The sequence below is a fragment of the Pomacea canaliculata genome, linkage group LG1, assembly GCF_003073045.1.
Source record: "Pomacea canaliculata isolate SZHN2017 linkage group LG1, ASM307304v1, whole genome shotgun sequence".
Taxonomy (NCBI): domain Eukaryota; kingdom Metazoa; phylum Mollusca; class Gastropoda; order Architaenioglossa; family Ampullariidae; genus Pomacea; species Pomacea canaliculata.
Window position 1 is genome coordinate 39,462,652 of NC_037590.1, and position 16,454 is coordinate 39,479,105.

At 44.5% G+C, this 16,454-nt stretch overlaps 1 protein-coding gene across 1 annotated transcript in view; it reads left to right on the top strand.

Annotated features, from left to right (window-relative positions):
* The first annotated feature begins 242 nt into the window (after positions 1-242).
* Positions 243-16,454, top strand: part of LOC112558777 (diencephalon/mesencephalon homeobox protein 1-like) — a 36,115-nt gene continuing 19,903 nt past the window's right edge. The window contains exon 1 of the mRNA XM_025229438.1: positions 243-485. The gene's annotated coding sequence lies outside the window, so the exon portion shown is untranslated. The remainder of the gene's footprint in view (positions 486-16,454) is intronic.

Consider the following 16,454-nt stretch of genomic DNA (forward strand, 5'->3'; position numbering starts at 1 on the left):
CCCTCCGACTCCCTGTACACCCACGCTGCTGCTCCTCCACCCCTCCCACCCCTAGCTCACCCCTCTCTCCCCCGCCTCCTGATAGGCGGCTAGCGACAAGGTGTTTGGAAACTGACAAGCCGCCTTTGAAAGGGTGACGCACCGCGAGACGAGGCAACTGTCACTCAAGCGCGTGCTGCGCTCCACGCATGCGTCGAGTAGAATTTTTTTTTTTCTTTCCTCTCCTGCTCCCACCCGCCCAACAACACCCCGTGGGTTTTGGCCACGATCTGTCCTTCCTTCCCTCCCTCCATCCCAGCCGTTATTGGCAGTGACATCACAACTGCACGGCGGAGACGTGAAGTGACGGCGACGCGCGACCGGCGTGTCAGTTACAGCTGCAGCTGCCGCAAGTACCGCCCGCCGCTCCGCAGGCATTTCTCCACCCGCTGCCAGTCACACAGCTTCTCTTCTCGCTTCTTACCCAACCACCAGCTCAAAAAAAGGTGAGTTATGCCTCCGTTTGTTCACTCCAGTAATTTGCCAGAAAATTTGCCACGACTGTCTGTCTTTGTGTATCGGGTTTTTTTTTTTTCTGGATTACTGAGGGACCGAGAAGGTGCAACAACATGTCAATCAGCTTCACAACAAATCTTTTTAAGAGATTATTTACAGTGAAGGTAGTCATACATTTCGCTGAAACTCTAAGCAGCTATATCCGGGTCTTAAATACATTTTTATACATGACTTTAAAAAACTAATTTGACAAAACAGGAAGACATTGATTGGCAGTATTTTATTTTTGTTGAAATACATATCTATTCCTAGATTGTTGTGTACACTGTGTGTTGTAAGAAATATATAAGCAATCATTTGATAAGAAAATTGGACTATGCCATAGTTTTTGTTTAGGAACTAATTCCTAGGTATTTGTTTTTATTTTGGGGTCAGTCGTGCGCAGAATCCAATGTAAGAATTTACTGATGTTTGAACAAAGAAATTCTCTCCAGGGAGTATATTCATATTTTTCATAAATATATTTATCTGGTTTTCGCTTGGCTGCCAGTCAACACACGCTGAATTTTATATCATCTTCTTATCGTAAAACAATAGACAAATTTGGATGAAAGTATTTTTGCTAATAACAGCGCGTTAATGGATGAACAAACGAATGAATAAACCAATAAACAGATGAATCCCCGTCCCTTTGTAGACCTGTCTGCTTAAATGAATTATGTTTGTGCAAAGGCGATTGATAGGGTTTTACAAAGGAAGTTAAAAACGGATAATAAAGACCGCAATGATGATGATAATGATACTGATAATGATACTGATAATGATACTGATAATGCATCCGTCACGGTTGTTAGTGCTAGGAACCGATATGTTAGACATAGTTGGTAGAAAGATTATCTTGACTTTTTATCCTAGAATTTATCAATATGCGTTTGACAGGAAAAGGAATAAGAAGTGTAAAAACTTTAGTGGTCATCATCATTACATCGAGGAAGGTTGGGCGTTACTCTTGTCTTGCTCACAAAGTTACCAAGTTGTGGGCTCTTCTAGTGGATTCAACCTTGTCATGCTGCCAAATGTCCAACTTATTCTCTCAGGCTGTCACAGTTCCGAACCCTTGAGCTTTCGTGGCAAAATGGTTGCCTAGTGATATGTTGGAACAATCTGAGCTTGTGATCCTTGACCGCGTCTCGATGTCCTGGACACCAGACCATGTTAGTGGGGTCCCCAGTTCACCAGGTCTTATGTCAAGCAGCGAACTTCCTCCCCTAATCTACCCGGCTATAAAATGGGTATCTGACTCTAAAGAGTGTTGGGGAAGGTAAGGCAGCGAGGGACAGGAGGTGGGCACCGCCCTCGCAAGAACCTTGCCCCGAGAAAAGTGAGGTCTCACACCTACTCACACTTCTTTTCTGTGAGGACTTATTTGAGACTTGCAAGGAGCCAATGGTCAGCTTTATTCTATCGTGGATGTCTTTAGCGCTGACCAAATCGTTTTGATAAGTTCACTGAGTTTTCCCCGAAAACCTGCCTATCTGAAATAAAGTGTCTGAAATTATCAGTCCATAATGACTGTCTGAAAATGTGTAGATTGGAGTAAGTAAAAGTCCACGATGAAGCATACATTGAAATCTGCATTATAAATAAATACGTTTGTTTACTCGTACAATACAATATAAATAAACAGGATTATATAAAATGTACATTTAAACACACATACCATAGTAATAAAAAATGTTTCTTAGAAGGCTTACATAGTACACCTCAGCTAGGTAAGGCAATAGAATTAATGTAAACAAGTTGTTAGCTCCAAGCACGATGTACTTCAGTATTATTTGAACTGTATTCCTACTCCACTGATGATTAAAACGATTTTTATAATTACACAAATTAACCGCCACACTTTTCTGTCAATGTCCGTTGTCACCTTTCTGTCTGTGCATCAGCTGTCTATGTTCTAGGGCATCTCAGTAGCATTTTCCCCTTGTTTGACATTGCTGTACATATAAATATATATAAATTATATATTAACATTCGATATTAGATTTGTAATTTCTCTAATCGCTGTCGAATGAAGCAGAACATTCGCACACAATATAGTTGCAGTTTTTTTTTTACTTCATGTTATTTGTACAAAAATTTTTTTAAACTTCAAATGCTTTTTATTTTAAGTCCCACATTAAATTATATTTTGACAATATTAATGTGGAAATATTGTTGAACTGGACTCCATGTTAATAAGTTTATAAATTTTTCTGTAATTTTCTGTAGTACCTGTAATATTTTGCAATAGCTGTAATATTCTGTATGAACAGTAATATTCACTTTAGCTGTTGCACGACAAATACCTGACTACACTATCTGCTGACACAATATTTTGTCTTTACATTATCTTGATTAATCATGTTAATATTAATAATTACTATTTATAGTATGCGTACCACCATGTACTCGATGTAAAATGAAACTTTTGAAATTATTTTTGAAACATAAGTGATAGTACAAGTCATTTTTCCCTACCGAATATTATATACTGGTGGTTGTAGATGTTTACTAGGGCACGAGTACACTTGTATAAACATGATGGCAGAGTTAGAGAGAGAGAGCACTTTGGTGAAACTGTTTAGCTTCTTCAAGTCTGCATGTTGTCTTCGTTTATCTTACTTTCAACATATTTCGAAAATTTAATAACCGTTTCTTCGCTCCAAGCAGTACTCCAATACATAGTTGTATACAGTACAGTAGTTGTATACAGTGCAGTAGTTGTATACACAACCGCCCAGGACCATGATTCATTTTTCATTCTTTTCTATTCTACTTAATTCATGTTCTCCTGTGAGAACATATTTTCATATTTTTAAAATCCCAGAAGGGTTTTTATCTACCATCCATAGATCGTGTGGGTATGTTAATCGATTTGTTGTCTACTTTTTTCTTGTCATTGGACAAATTAAAGTATACTTTGAAATCATGATAAAAACAATCGCTCATTCCCTATTCAGCGGACATTGATGAAAACCTCGCGTGTTTACTGTACACAAGCAATTAGTCCTTGTAATGAGATAAAAATTAAGTTTCTGAGTTATTGTGTGCATTTGATACGCACACTATAGTATTTTAAAATTTTATTTTGACATTGTTTATTTTATTTTAAGTATTCAATTTTTTTCTTTCGTTAGCATGCTTTCTTAATTTTTTCTTATTCTCATTGTTCTACGTTTTAAATTACTTTTATCAGTGAATTAGACACTTGTCGATGCATTTGTTTTCAAGTAATTAATGCGCTCGTGGGGTACGGGAGTGGATTCTTGTATTTAGTTCTGTTGCACATCACCTGGAGTAGAAATTGTGGCGGCTGTGCCCCGTTTGTAATAAAAGTTTTTGCTGTGCGGTTTCCGATGTGCAAAATGTACCCCGGGTAGGAAGCCAGGCTTGACTGTATACATGTTTACATGGGAATAAGTGCGCATAATGTATGAAAATGTGCACGTTGTGCTGTTGCCACTGTGGCAAGCTGTGGTCGGGTGTGATGCTCTCGCAAGCTGCTCGTATCTGTTGTTATCTTGCATAACAGACGACAAACTGCAAGACCAGGGTGGGGGTGGCTGGGTACAGATAATTGTGAACACACAAACATGTCAGTTTAAAAGCATTTTGCATACAAGTGTATGGATTCCAGACCCAAGGCTTTCACTTAAGCGAAGTGAGGTTTTAAACAGAGACCTGGATGTTGTCCTGTGTGATTGGTACAGGTGCTTAATGGTCATAGAAGATTTTTCTTCACCGTGTTTTAATAAGAGAAAAATAAATTTGCAAGGCACCTGGTGCTCAAAAAATCTCCAGACGGTGTTAAGAGCATTTAATCATAGCAAGTCCTAGCAATGCTCACTATGGGATACTTCTCGCCGCCATGCAGATTACCGCCCTCTGTGTTTGAAGTTTGGAGGAGTCGGGGAGGGTTTGACTCCCTCGCGCTCAAAAAAATAGATGAACTTTACTCCCTTTTTGGCCTTCACCTGTTTGTCTTGTGCCACTACAAGGTGTAGTCAGCTAGATTCATAGCAATACTGTAGTGAGATGTCAGGAATGAATTCAAGGTAGGTGGGAGCAGGTAAGATGTTTGCTGGTCTTGATCTGAGGGAGCACACCTGTAAATTCCTCCAGCATATTTAATTTTGTCTTTTGTTGTGACAAAATGTCACCAGAATCAGTCGCACAGCATCAAAGACAAGAAGTGATCAGTGCTTATTGCCACTAAAGACTAAGGGCTCACAGATTGTCCGCCCGCCATTGTGTAACAGCTTTCCTCGGGGTCGCCATTTTGTTTCTGGAACAGCTGAGCGCTGAGAAAGATCTCGACAGCGGATTGGTTGATAATGGTGAGAAATGAAAGATCAGTCAACTTTTAATTAGCTGTAGGAGCTGCGTTTGGGACTGTGTGGTCACTGCCCTTTTCTCTGTCTTGCCCTATGCACGTTCGTAAGTAGGACTGAACTGATGGAGTGAGTTCTTTTAGTGATAAGAGAGATTTTAATTCTTTTTTGTTTCTAATTTTTTTTTCAAATGTAAGGTATCGGTAGTGAACGAGCCAGTCAACTTTAATATATTTAGGTCTTTCTGTTCATCCAAGTTGTCCATTATCTCCCTCCCTTTACTGGGCAGTGCTGCCGAAGTGACGTACCTCGTTACCTGTGCTCTGATCTGTCGGTACCCAGAACCGTAACATACCCTACATGAGGCTCTGCCGTCTTTTCCAGGGGTCAATCTGTGTTTTTTTTTTCGCCCATCTTTCCATACTGACGTGTGAAGGCAGCACTGACGGGGTGAGAGGTCATAATAGCAAGCTCGTGTTATTGACGTCACTTTGGTGTTTCTGTTCTGTTCGTTCACATTCTTCTTGTTTTGTGGTCCGCACTTCGATCCTTGCTCCTTTACTTTTTCTTTTTCTTTCTTAGGGTTACAGGTCGTCAGACGTGAAATGGCGGTCTCGCGATACACTCACTGTATAGAGGCGCTTGGTATCATTCTTAAAACACCTTTACAGTTTTAGTTTGGGAAAAAGGGAAGTAAGTTACAATGTTCACGGTGACGTCTTTGCAGTTATTTGATAACACATACAGAGCAACCGCAAATTTCAAAATACAAATTTCGAAAAGTATCTTATTCTAGCTTGTGTATAGCAGGGGACATGATCACACTTATCTGGCCACCTGAAGTCGATATGTTTGCATCAGTAAATGTTAGTCTAGTTAGTGTAAGCTAACATGTTAAAGTCTCCAGCGGCAGTCAACATGTTAAAGTTAAACTAACGCACACAACCAAGTATTCTGGTCTATCTGTTTCCATCTGCAAGCACACTGCCTGCAAGGACGGGTGGGGTGAGGCTGGGCTGACTAAAGAGCTGTTACGCGATCGAGTCTCGCCCCTCCGAGGGCAAGTGTGAGAATGGGGAGGGTGAGCTGCCATCAGGCAGGGCCTGGGTGACAGGTCGTGCAGAGTGCTGAGCTCATCTGACGGATTAGAAGGTCTTAGTGTGCACTTCACTTCATGCACGAGCTTGGAGGTGTGCTTCAAGTGCCAGCGGTGTTGGCCCCTCCACGGAGGAATTCTGCAGATTGCCTCCCTCTCCTCCGCGAGGAACTGCACGAAAAGAATGGAGTTCAGCAGAGCTGTGCCAATGTGTGGATGTGTATGTGTGCGCATGTCTGTGCACGCGTGCATTTATTTGTATGCGTGTGTGTGAGTGAAAGAAAGACTGAATGATTTTGAGAATTTGAGAACTTCAAAACAGATGATTATGATGAAAGAGCGATTCTTTGTCCTTCCGCAGATTTACTATCACGGTTGTACATCCCACCTTCATCATCCACTCCTTACGAACAATTAGTTCCGAGGAATATGCTCGCTGCTATTGCTTACACACAGAATTAAAGTTCTGTAAATGAATTTGTTCGCGAGTCTTTCTATTCGTTTGTGTCTTTTTCTCTGTCTTTGTCCCTCTTTCTCTCTCGCTCCTCGTCTCACGCTGAAATAAATGGTTGGGACTGACAGGTGTCCACCATGACAAAGTGGTTGCACGCACGCACTCAAGAAAATTCACTCAAAGTGCAAAGCTGCAGGTAAAACTGCTAGTATATTAGGCCAGTCAGACCAGACGATCTCTCGTGTCCTACCTTTCGCACTCAAGAACACTTACGGTAAGTGAACTGATAATGTATAATTCCCGGCTAGGCCAGGTGAACTATGTTGTCATAGCTTCCGTGCCTCCACTTGCTGCCCTGGGTTACGACACTATGCAGTTTAAAGACCAACTGGAGTCACAAATGTTGTTGAAATCAGCGACGAGCACCCACGAATACTTTACGAGTGTTTAAAAGTTTGGACACACACTGGGGTCGACCAGTGATACCTTTAATTTTCTGCTTCTACAAATGTGACTGGCGTGTAACTGCCACAATATTCAGCAACAGTCAGACTGTCGACTACTTGGCAATGTCCCACTGTATCAGACCTTCGTTACGCCATGTTGGCAAACGTTTCGTCTCAGAAAGAGGCTAACTGTCGAAAATCAGGACAAAGGTGCATTTTGGGAATCTTCCTTTTATTATCAGTCATGGCTTAATCCTGGGGTTCCAAACTCATTTCAATCTTTATTTTGACCAGACAGCTTGAGACCGGTGAAATCGTAGTATGCGAAATATTTACATGGTCAGCTGGTTGACCACCCGACTCTTGGCTTGATGATGATGATGATGATGATGATGCATAGATGATCCCCTCCACACAACAGGGGCTACGGGCCCGTCCTCCCAGCCATCCCGAAAACCCCCCTAACTTCCTACCACAGAAAGAGTCTGATTTTTCTTCCTTTTGTAAGGTGAATACAATATCTTATAGTTAAAATTAGGGTTAAATATTTGGTCATATGCGACTCCTATGCTCCTCCAGGAGTAACAAGGAATAAATAAACAAAACACACATTTGGTCACATGGCATATGTTGGTCAATGTTAAGAAAAATATTGTACAAAAATAAAATTAAATATATATGGTTAAAAGAATAAAACACATTTGAGAATATTATTAATTAATAATGCATGTTAAAACATTTAAAAATAGCCTTTAATATTTCTTACAGTTGCTCATTAGTAGCCTGTTAGACATCTCTTCTAACTTGAAATATAAAAAAAGAGATGATGATGATGACGAGGAGAACAACTCATGACCACATATGCCCACGTGTGAGACATGCAGTTCTTTAAAGGTTGTAAATTTGAAAATCAAATTGTTTTATATATTTATGGTGTTAAAAGATAAGCATTTTGATATTATACAATACTGTACATATATTTCAAGCATTTCTGATGTTCAAAACTTTTTTGGGTGTCTTTTTTGCGTGTCCCATGCAGCTTCCACGAAATTCTCTCAAATTTCTCTTTTGATTTGTTACATTGGTATTTAGACCACGATGGAGAAGGTGACCATGGGATAGCGGTATAGTTTATTCATCCATGGATATGTGTACATATAACATAGGCAATGAGTCAGCATCAGTTCTCTTTCCTGATCTTGAGAAACGGGACCAACACTCTAGCATATCCTGTCCCCTCCATCCTCTCCCTTTCTGTCACCCCCTGCCCCAACGAACCCCTTTCCGCCTGAGCAACAGGCGAGAGTCCGTCAGACGAGGGCTTAAAGCGAGCAAAACTGAGATTACGTCTGAGCCGCCAGTGGTCAAGTCAAAGCTCTGTGTACACCGCTTGGTCAAGCTACACTACAGCAGTGTGTGCCAGACCGCCCAGTTCCGTGCCTTGGCGGGCTTCGAACCCAGGCTCTAAAAAGGCCGGCATCTCGTTCGTCTCAGGTGTCAGCCAGGTAGCCAAATATTAATTCATGTTTCCTCGGCGCCGTCCGTCGCCAGCGTGGACAGGGGCACAGGCACGCGCGGCTAACATGCTGAGCAAAGGGGAGAGAACTCCTTGGAGGGGGGGAAGGGGGTGGTGAGGACGACGAGGCGTGCCGGACAGGTGAGGAGGAGAGAGGAGGGTGTGAGGGAGGGGAGGGGAGGCTACGGAGCGGACTTGAGCTGACAGCCTACAAGAGCGAGACTGTCGACTCCTCTCGCGCCAGCAGCCACGTGAAGAGCTTGTCCACACCATCGTCAAGTGTCACACGGCCTTTAGTGTGTCCCACCGAGTGAATAAATTTGTCTTCGGTGGCGGGACAAGATACAGAAGGAAGCAGCAGTCATCGGAATCACAACATCAATTTTGTTTTGCGACAGTATGATATTGCAACACACACACACACACAGAGACGGATGGGACGAAGTTGTTAATAATAATAATCGTTCCTACGACATTCAGGTGTTGGAACAGGTGGTGAAAACAAAGTGTATGAAGAAATATTGAATCGTCATTGACTTGTCGTGCTCATGTCTGTGGTTGTGAATACCGTTCAGCGTAAAGATTTTCGTCCTTTTCTCCTAATGACAGCCTTTTTTTTTTTTAAATTCCCTTCTCATCTTGATATTCTGCCTTTGTGACATTACTGCATTTAACTTTTATTTACATTTTCCTCTTACTGTATTCCTCTTTTATTTACATTTTCCACGAAGAGGTCATTACATCACATCCGCCTGCGCATGCGTGGTCCGAACTAGGAAGCTGTCGTCTGCTCCAGGGCCGGCGTTCCTACCGCTGTGTGTGCAGGCACTAACACCGTACTAACACCGTACTAACAACGTACTAATATCTCGCCGAGGCCGCGGAGGCTGCGAGAAGTGAGGCGGCAGCAAAGCGTGAACAAACAGATGAACCTGTTTGACAGACAGCTCGCGGCCGGCGCGTTGCTAACCTTCCAACTGTCCAGCCACTACACCTTGGGTTCCCCTCTACCTCAAGGGTGCCTGAGATTTCACACGGTAATCCCCGGCACAAGGGATTGTAGCAGGAGAGTCGGGGATGGGGATGGGGATGGGGACAGTGGGACCTGCCGCTAAACACTCGCAAAACCTTCGTCTTAAAGGAGGACAGGAGTCTCAGGGTTGGGACAGGGAGGGGGAGGACAGGTAGAGGTGGAGGGATTACACCTTTTGCCTTGGTCTCACGGAGCTGGCTTTGTCCGCTTGGTGTGTACTTTGAACATTCTTTCCGACCTGACCAAGCAAGGAGAACAGCAAGCAGACAAGTGTGCAGGAATATTTCCCCCGGACACTTCAGGGCGAACGACAACTCTTCGTCGGTACCGATCCTCACTTCCACGACTCTGAGGAGGGAGGCAGCCACTCTTCTCTCTCTCCCTCTATTATGCAAACGCACACACGGACGCAGGTACACACACATGTTCTTCAGGCACAGAATACTCAAACAAAGAACTTCATCTCCTCAGTCACCATGTACCCGTGTTTCTTGTACTCCTGGTCCACCTTGTCTGTGCGCATGTGTGTTTGAGGTGTGCGCATCATGAATGGATGAAGCAGGAATGGTTGGTTGCTTTATGAAAACTGATAAATGTCCGTCACATGTTGGTCACTCTACTTCATGTCGTCGGTCACTGCTTGACCTTTATATCAGAAGTCAGTCTACTTGAGACAGTCAGCCACAACTGGAACTTTTTTCATCAATCGTTGGTCATCATGTTTCATTTAGTTATCTATAACGAGTTCAGGATGGGCTTTTCATCCAAAGAGGTAGGTTCTGGGGGCTGGGGAGGAGGGGATGGCGAAGAAGACTATCGTGGCTGTGTCAGCAGGCGGACCGCCCTCGTGTCAGACCTTGTTTCTCGCGTCTTCACGCGCGGGCAAGATCTCGCGAGGCCAGGGCAAACTGAGGTCGGCGGATGGCGTGCCGACGTTAAGATGGCCAATGATAAAAGCAAATTTGCTGACCCATTGTTTCGCTCTCGCCTGCTGCCGTCTCGCTAAGACTTGGCCAAATGCTTCTCGGATGAACAGGTCGCTGCTACATAATGCAGGTGTCAAACGCTTAAAAAATGGAGGAGGGAATCTGAAAGCCTCTTGAACCAAACCTTTGTCCTTTAAAAAAAAATCCAGAAAGATAAACCGTCTTCGTGTCTGTAAATGCACCCTCAGTCTTTTTCGTTTCTCCAAGCACTCAGAGATATGCTGTATCTTGATAGTGTTTAGTTAATTCTGCATTCATGTATATGTGTGTGAGCACGTTCGTAGGTTCAAAGATAGGTATATGTATGTCTGTGAGTGTGTGTGAGAGAGTGTTCCGCAGTTTTTAAGTCCGTCTATGCATCAAGAAGGGTGACTGATGGACACTCATTCATAAGCTTTTTACTGTTTCACCTGTTCTTGGAACACCTGTAGGTTCAGCCCTGATGCAGGTATCGGTGTGTAAGACACTGAAAATCTTGACCAAAGGTCTCGGGTACAGGTAATTCTTCTCGGGATGTGACGAGACTGTTACAGGGATTGTAAAGGCAAAAATAAAACTGCTTAGCATCTCGTAAAGAGTAGGATCAGTTTAAATCTCGTCTATTTTCGGGTCTGTTCATGTGGAAAAAGTTGAATGTTTTTTGATAGGATATTGTGTTTAACAAGAGAAATTACACGTCTCTAACGATGTCAACTCGATCCCATTGTCAGCAATGATGTGGTTGGACATTGCTCATAGACATCTTGATTGTTATCACTAATAATATGACTAATCCAACTAACGACACACCGCCGATCACTTGAGTTCAAATGCTAACAATGGCCGACACTTATTGTCCCTCGCTGACGTCACACAGCACTACACAGCCTTATCACCGCCGTTACAGTCGTTACTACACCTCGGTTTGGGCTCGCCATGATAAGGTCACAGGGTTGACTACACAATGACTAGCCAGTCTATGTTGTTTTCTTCTACTCACGGTAACAACAACACGCACGGATGCTGAAACAACAAACAAACAAACAAACAAACAACAACACGCACGTATACTGAAACAGCAACAACAACAGCAACAACAACAACAACAACACACACGTACATCGGAGCGATCAAGACCAAGCATGTGACCTGCTGCACGTCTGACCGCTCGCAGCAGACGTCGCGCTGCACGTGCTCTCCAGTAATTGGCGCCGGCACGTGCCGCACGTTCGTGGGCAGCTGCTCAGGTGCGAGGTGTTAAGCACGTGCAGCGTCGTCTCGCGTCAACTGTTCAATCCTCGCCACTCTTGTAGGGGGAGAGGGAATTATATAAATGTTTCATAGTACCTCAACAATAATCATCGTGATTAGCTAAAGAGTTGTACTTGACGGTACCTTCACGCTGTTACCACAGTCAGTCGACATCCTGTGTGGATGGTCCAGAAGTCTCAGAAAGGTCCACAAGAGCGAAACATTCTTTTGAAAGTCTACAACAACTTGTTTTGTTTTTTATACATGGCAGGATTTAATAAAATGGAGAGTAAAAACTCTCACGTGATGAATGTGCTTGGATACGTTTAGATTGTTAAGGTCAGTGGGGTACCTGGGTTCATATTGATGTCGGGTATGCACATGTCTGGCATGACCTGGCGCCTCTCTGTAGGCTTGTATTTAATTTGTGATGCTTTTACGCTTCAGTAATGTCGACATAGTGATATACAAATCCAATTTCTAGTAAATTTCGAAAGTTTTTTTTAATTAATGATGGTCAAAAAATCGCGGCTTCATAATGTAGCTTCATAATCTTCTGGTCAGGAAACATTAAACATGTACTAAGGACTAACCACATCCTCGTGCGATATTCCAGTCTCATCTGAACCGCCGACAATGGAAGCTATTCGTGTGTTAACATGGCTGAAGCGTGTTATGCCCCTTTATGACTACCAAACACCCGATAATGTTATCTGGAGCGTAGTCGGATGTTTAACGGGTTTGTTTGTTTGTGTGTGTGTGTGTGGTTTGTGTGAGGGGGTAATATTTCAGTTTGTGCTGTTTGCACGCCTGGACTAATCCTTGTCTGTAATGCCCTGTAATGTCTGTAATGCCCATTTCTTATCGAGACTCGATGTCACGTGAGTTCCAAACATACCTGCCACTGGGGCACAGGTTTGGTGATTTTCAGGCTAGGAGGGTCAGGACATTCTTGTGAACGAAATCCAACTGTCCTCGGCGAGAAGAAGAGTAGAGAGAGAGAGAGAAGGCAGAAGGGGATGAGGAGTGAGGAAAAAAGAAACCAAGAAAATAAAAAAGAACAGAAAGAACAAGAAGGAACGGAAGGAAAAAAGGAAAACGAACAAGAACGAGATGTACAGTGTATGCACTAGGAAGACTGCTTTACTGATGTACGGTCTCTGTACTGTTTTAGTGATGTACAGTCTAACCACTATACAATACTGCTGCATTTATGTTATGTAAGTCGTTGGTCGTGGGTTGTCCCGACGCTGATGGTCTCCGCCATTATCTTTTCTCACCTGACGACAACGTCGATGACAGATGTTTGTACAGCTGAACACGCCTTGCGGTGGGTGGATGAAGAGTCCATGAGGGGTTCGGGAACAAGATTTAAACATAAATGGCGCTTGAAGTAGTTTTGTCGACCAAGATACCCGGACCCTTTCTGGCCACCAGAGCTTCCGAAAAAATGGCAATTTTTTACTAGCAAGATCCCTTTCTGGCTTTCTCTTAATCCTGTCATATCCTGGGTCAGTCCTGTGACTCCGTCTTGAGTGCTTAATGGCCTGGCTGTAAACTTGTCAACTGAAGCCTAATCTTGTATAAAAGCGATCACAAAGTTGACTTCTTTCGCCAACGCAGACGAAGGAGAATACCCGCCTCTCCAGGCATCCAGCAACACACAGCGTTCAAACAGACCCGAAAAAACAATGGCCGAGAGGAGAAAACCTCCCGAGACACGAGCTAGGCTTTCCCGGGTACCACGACAAGCGAGTGGAAGAGTTTAGGGGTGGGCCAGCATACCCCAGTGTATTCATGTCAGTTCCTACGATTTAAAACCAAAAGCATGAAGCGAAAACAGACCAAACTCGCGCCTGGGAAGTGATGGGGCGAGAGTCCCCCGTTTTGCCTTTTCTGTCAAAACAAGCGACTGCGGAGGACAAAAAGGTTTTTTTTCTTGGTGGGGGAGGCTTGTCGGTTTCGATCAGATCGTTCTGCTCCGAGATTTGGTTAACTGCTGGATCTGGTTGCATTAGTGATTTGTGATTTAATTCGCTGTGTGGCTCGCTACGTGCCGACCGTCGGGTGGGAGAAGTGGTGCGGTTGCTACAACTCACCCTTGAGTGGCAGGAGGAGACGACTGAGCAGTGTGCACGCGTGGGATCAACTAGGGACACGGGTGGGGAGGGAGAGAGAGTTGAGAAAGATTTTTATTCTGAAGAAACTAGTGTCATATAAAACACTACGGCATTCATTAAGCTCTATGGAGAAATTACTATCAGTTGCATGATAATTTCTCTGATGTGGCATTGCTCACAAAAAAAAAAAAAAAAGAATATTGCATTTTCAGTCTCTTAAGAAAGAGATTACACTTATTTGAGGTTTAAAGAGAGCGAGAGATATATGAAGATTAACAAACATTAATAATTTATACAGCTGGATCATGAAATCCTTAAAAGCCCTATATAGAAGCCGAAGTAACGGCAACATCTCGTTTGGAAAGTGCGAGAGGGCGAGACTGGAACAGAGTGGGTTGGGTGATGGGTGACTGTATTTAGAGACTGTAGGAGAGTGGGTTAGGTGATGGGTGAATGTATTTAAAGACTATAACAGAGTGGGTTGGGTGATTGGTGACTGTATTTAGAGACTGTAGGAGAGTGGGTTGGGGTGACTATGGGATAGAAATGATGACTTGTTTATCAGTATAGACATAGTTACCTGTTTGACTTACTCTAACGGCTACCCATCTTGCTCACAAAAGGTGAACATTGCAAAGATGAGAACAAAAACGTGACATTCTTCATGCAAAACTTTACAAAATATTGTATGTATAATTTATATCATGTTATAAACTATATTTAATTATGATTATCAATGGACGCTGTAGCCACCCATACGTTCTACTACATCTCGTTGCTTTGACCATCAGCGTCAGGCACAACAAAGCTGATCCCATCCCCAGACTTCCACCCGACTGCCGACCTGCTGCGGCAGTCCTCTCACTACCCACTCACGCACACAAGAAAAAGACGGGTACAATAAGAGGAGGCACACAACTGCCCATGCCTGGCGCCGCCTAACGAGGGGTTTACCCCCTACCCCCCACACAAACCCCGGAGAACCTTCAGACCCGGGTAGAGGCCGATCTCTGCAGAGTAGGCGACGCCCTCCCTCGGCTGTCCGAACGTCGAGTCCGCGGTACCCGCCACCCGTGTTGCACTCGCTGGCACCTCTGGCAGCGGCTTGTCAAAACAGGCATCTACACGCTTCAGGCGGTAAAGTCAACCGCGTACCCGAAACACGAGCTGCGTGTGGGTGGGTGGTTCAAGATAGAGGGAAGCGGCAGGACAAGAGACGAGAAAGGGTGAGTGGGGTAGGGTGGGGAGATGAAGGGGTGGTTTGGTTGCTGCGGCGCGACACGCGAAGTGCAGGAGGGGCTGGAGGTGGTGGGAATGGGGAGATCTGCTTTCAGCGCCATCTTTGTTTGCTGAGACACCATGTCCAGCCCCTGGTCCCACCCCACCCCATCTCCTCCGTCTTTGGCGTGAGCTACCCGGTCAAACACTGTCACCTCAACTTCATGGGTTTTGTCACACGGCGTCGGACACTTTTTGCTCTGCTGAGCATCTCTCGGGTGCAGAGACTAGAGGCAGAGGAAAACAAAATCGTTCTTCGTGGAGGAGGGATAGACTACAGGGAAAGGTGTTTAGGGTAGCGGGTAGCCTCCAATCGAGGGCGGGTTTCTGTGATGAGGACCTGATGAGGCCCAAGCTGTTGGATTCTGCGTTTGGAGTGCGCGGGGCAATACATCATTGTTGGAGGTCGCCATGGCTTGTCACAGCCCTCTGATCCCAGCACGCGCCTTGCCAGTCGTGTGCGAGAGATTGAGAATGATTGTAACACAAGCTCGACCCTGTCTTCGCAGAAAACTCATCCATTCAGCCTCTCTTGTATGAAGAAACTGAAATGAGCAGAAACATATTATTCATTTCTCTCTCTCTCTCGGTCGCAGAGAAACACACACACTTGATCTGGACAGCTTTATGTATGGGAAGAAGACAGAGCTGCTGTAGAATTTCCGAAGGGGGAAGTGTGCTACACATGATGTAGAATTATGGGATGACGATGATGATGATGATGATGATGATGATGATGATGATGAGGAGGAGGAGGAGGAGGAGGAGGAGGAGGAGGAGGGGTGGAACGGCGGAACCTATGACTCGCGATTCAAATCACGTTACATTTTAAATCCATCATCCGACATGTCTGAATCTCTTTTGTCTCCTTCTGTCTTCCTCGCTTTTGTACCTTTGGTTTCTGTTTGTACACCCTGAAATTAAGCTTGCCGCAGAAAGAAAAAAAAATTGGACTTTGTTAATTTGTACTTTCAACACTGCGAACCCGAATGGTACTTGCCCCAACAAAGAACTCTGACCCCAAGGGGTCACGGAGAGTGCTGCCATGGCCGCGCTAATTGTGGAAGCCACTGTTGCCTCAGCTTTGCGCGGCGGAACATGCGGAGTATTGAAGCACCTGCGCGAGGCATGCTGGGCCCAGAACAGGGAGCGCGTGCCCACCCTTGCCCACCTTTGCCCACCTTTGCCCACCCGTCAACCGGCCACAGATTTTAGGTCCAGAGACTGTGGCGCCGCGTGCACCCGCCGCACGTCCGCAGCGCCACCTGTCAGCTCCGTCTCTTATTATGCAAGGGGAGAGAAAAAACCTTTCCCCACGTGGTGTCGTAATGGTATTTGCGCAGCCTTTGCTGTCTACCTGCTCCTTCAGGTGTTTCTGTGGCAGCAGACCTCTTCAGCCTGTTAGTGCCATGCGCTGAAGCCGGTGG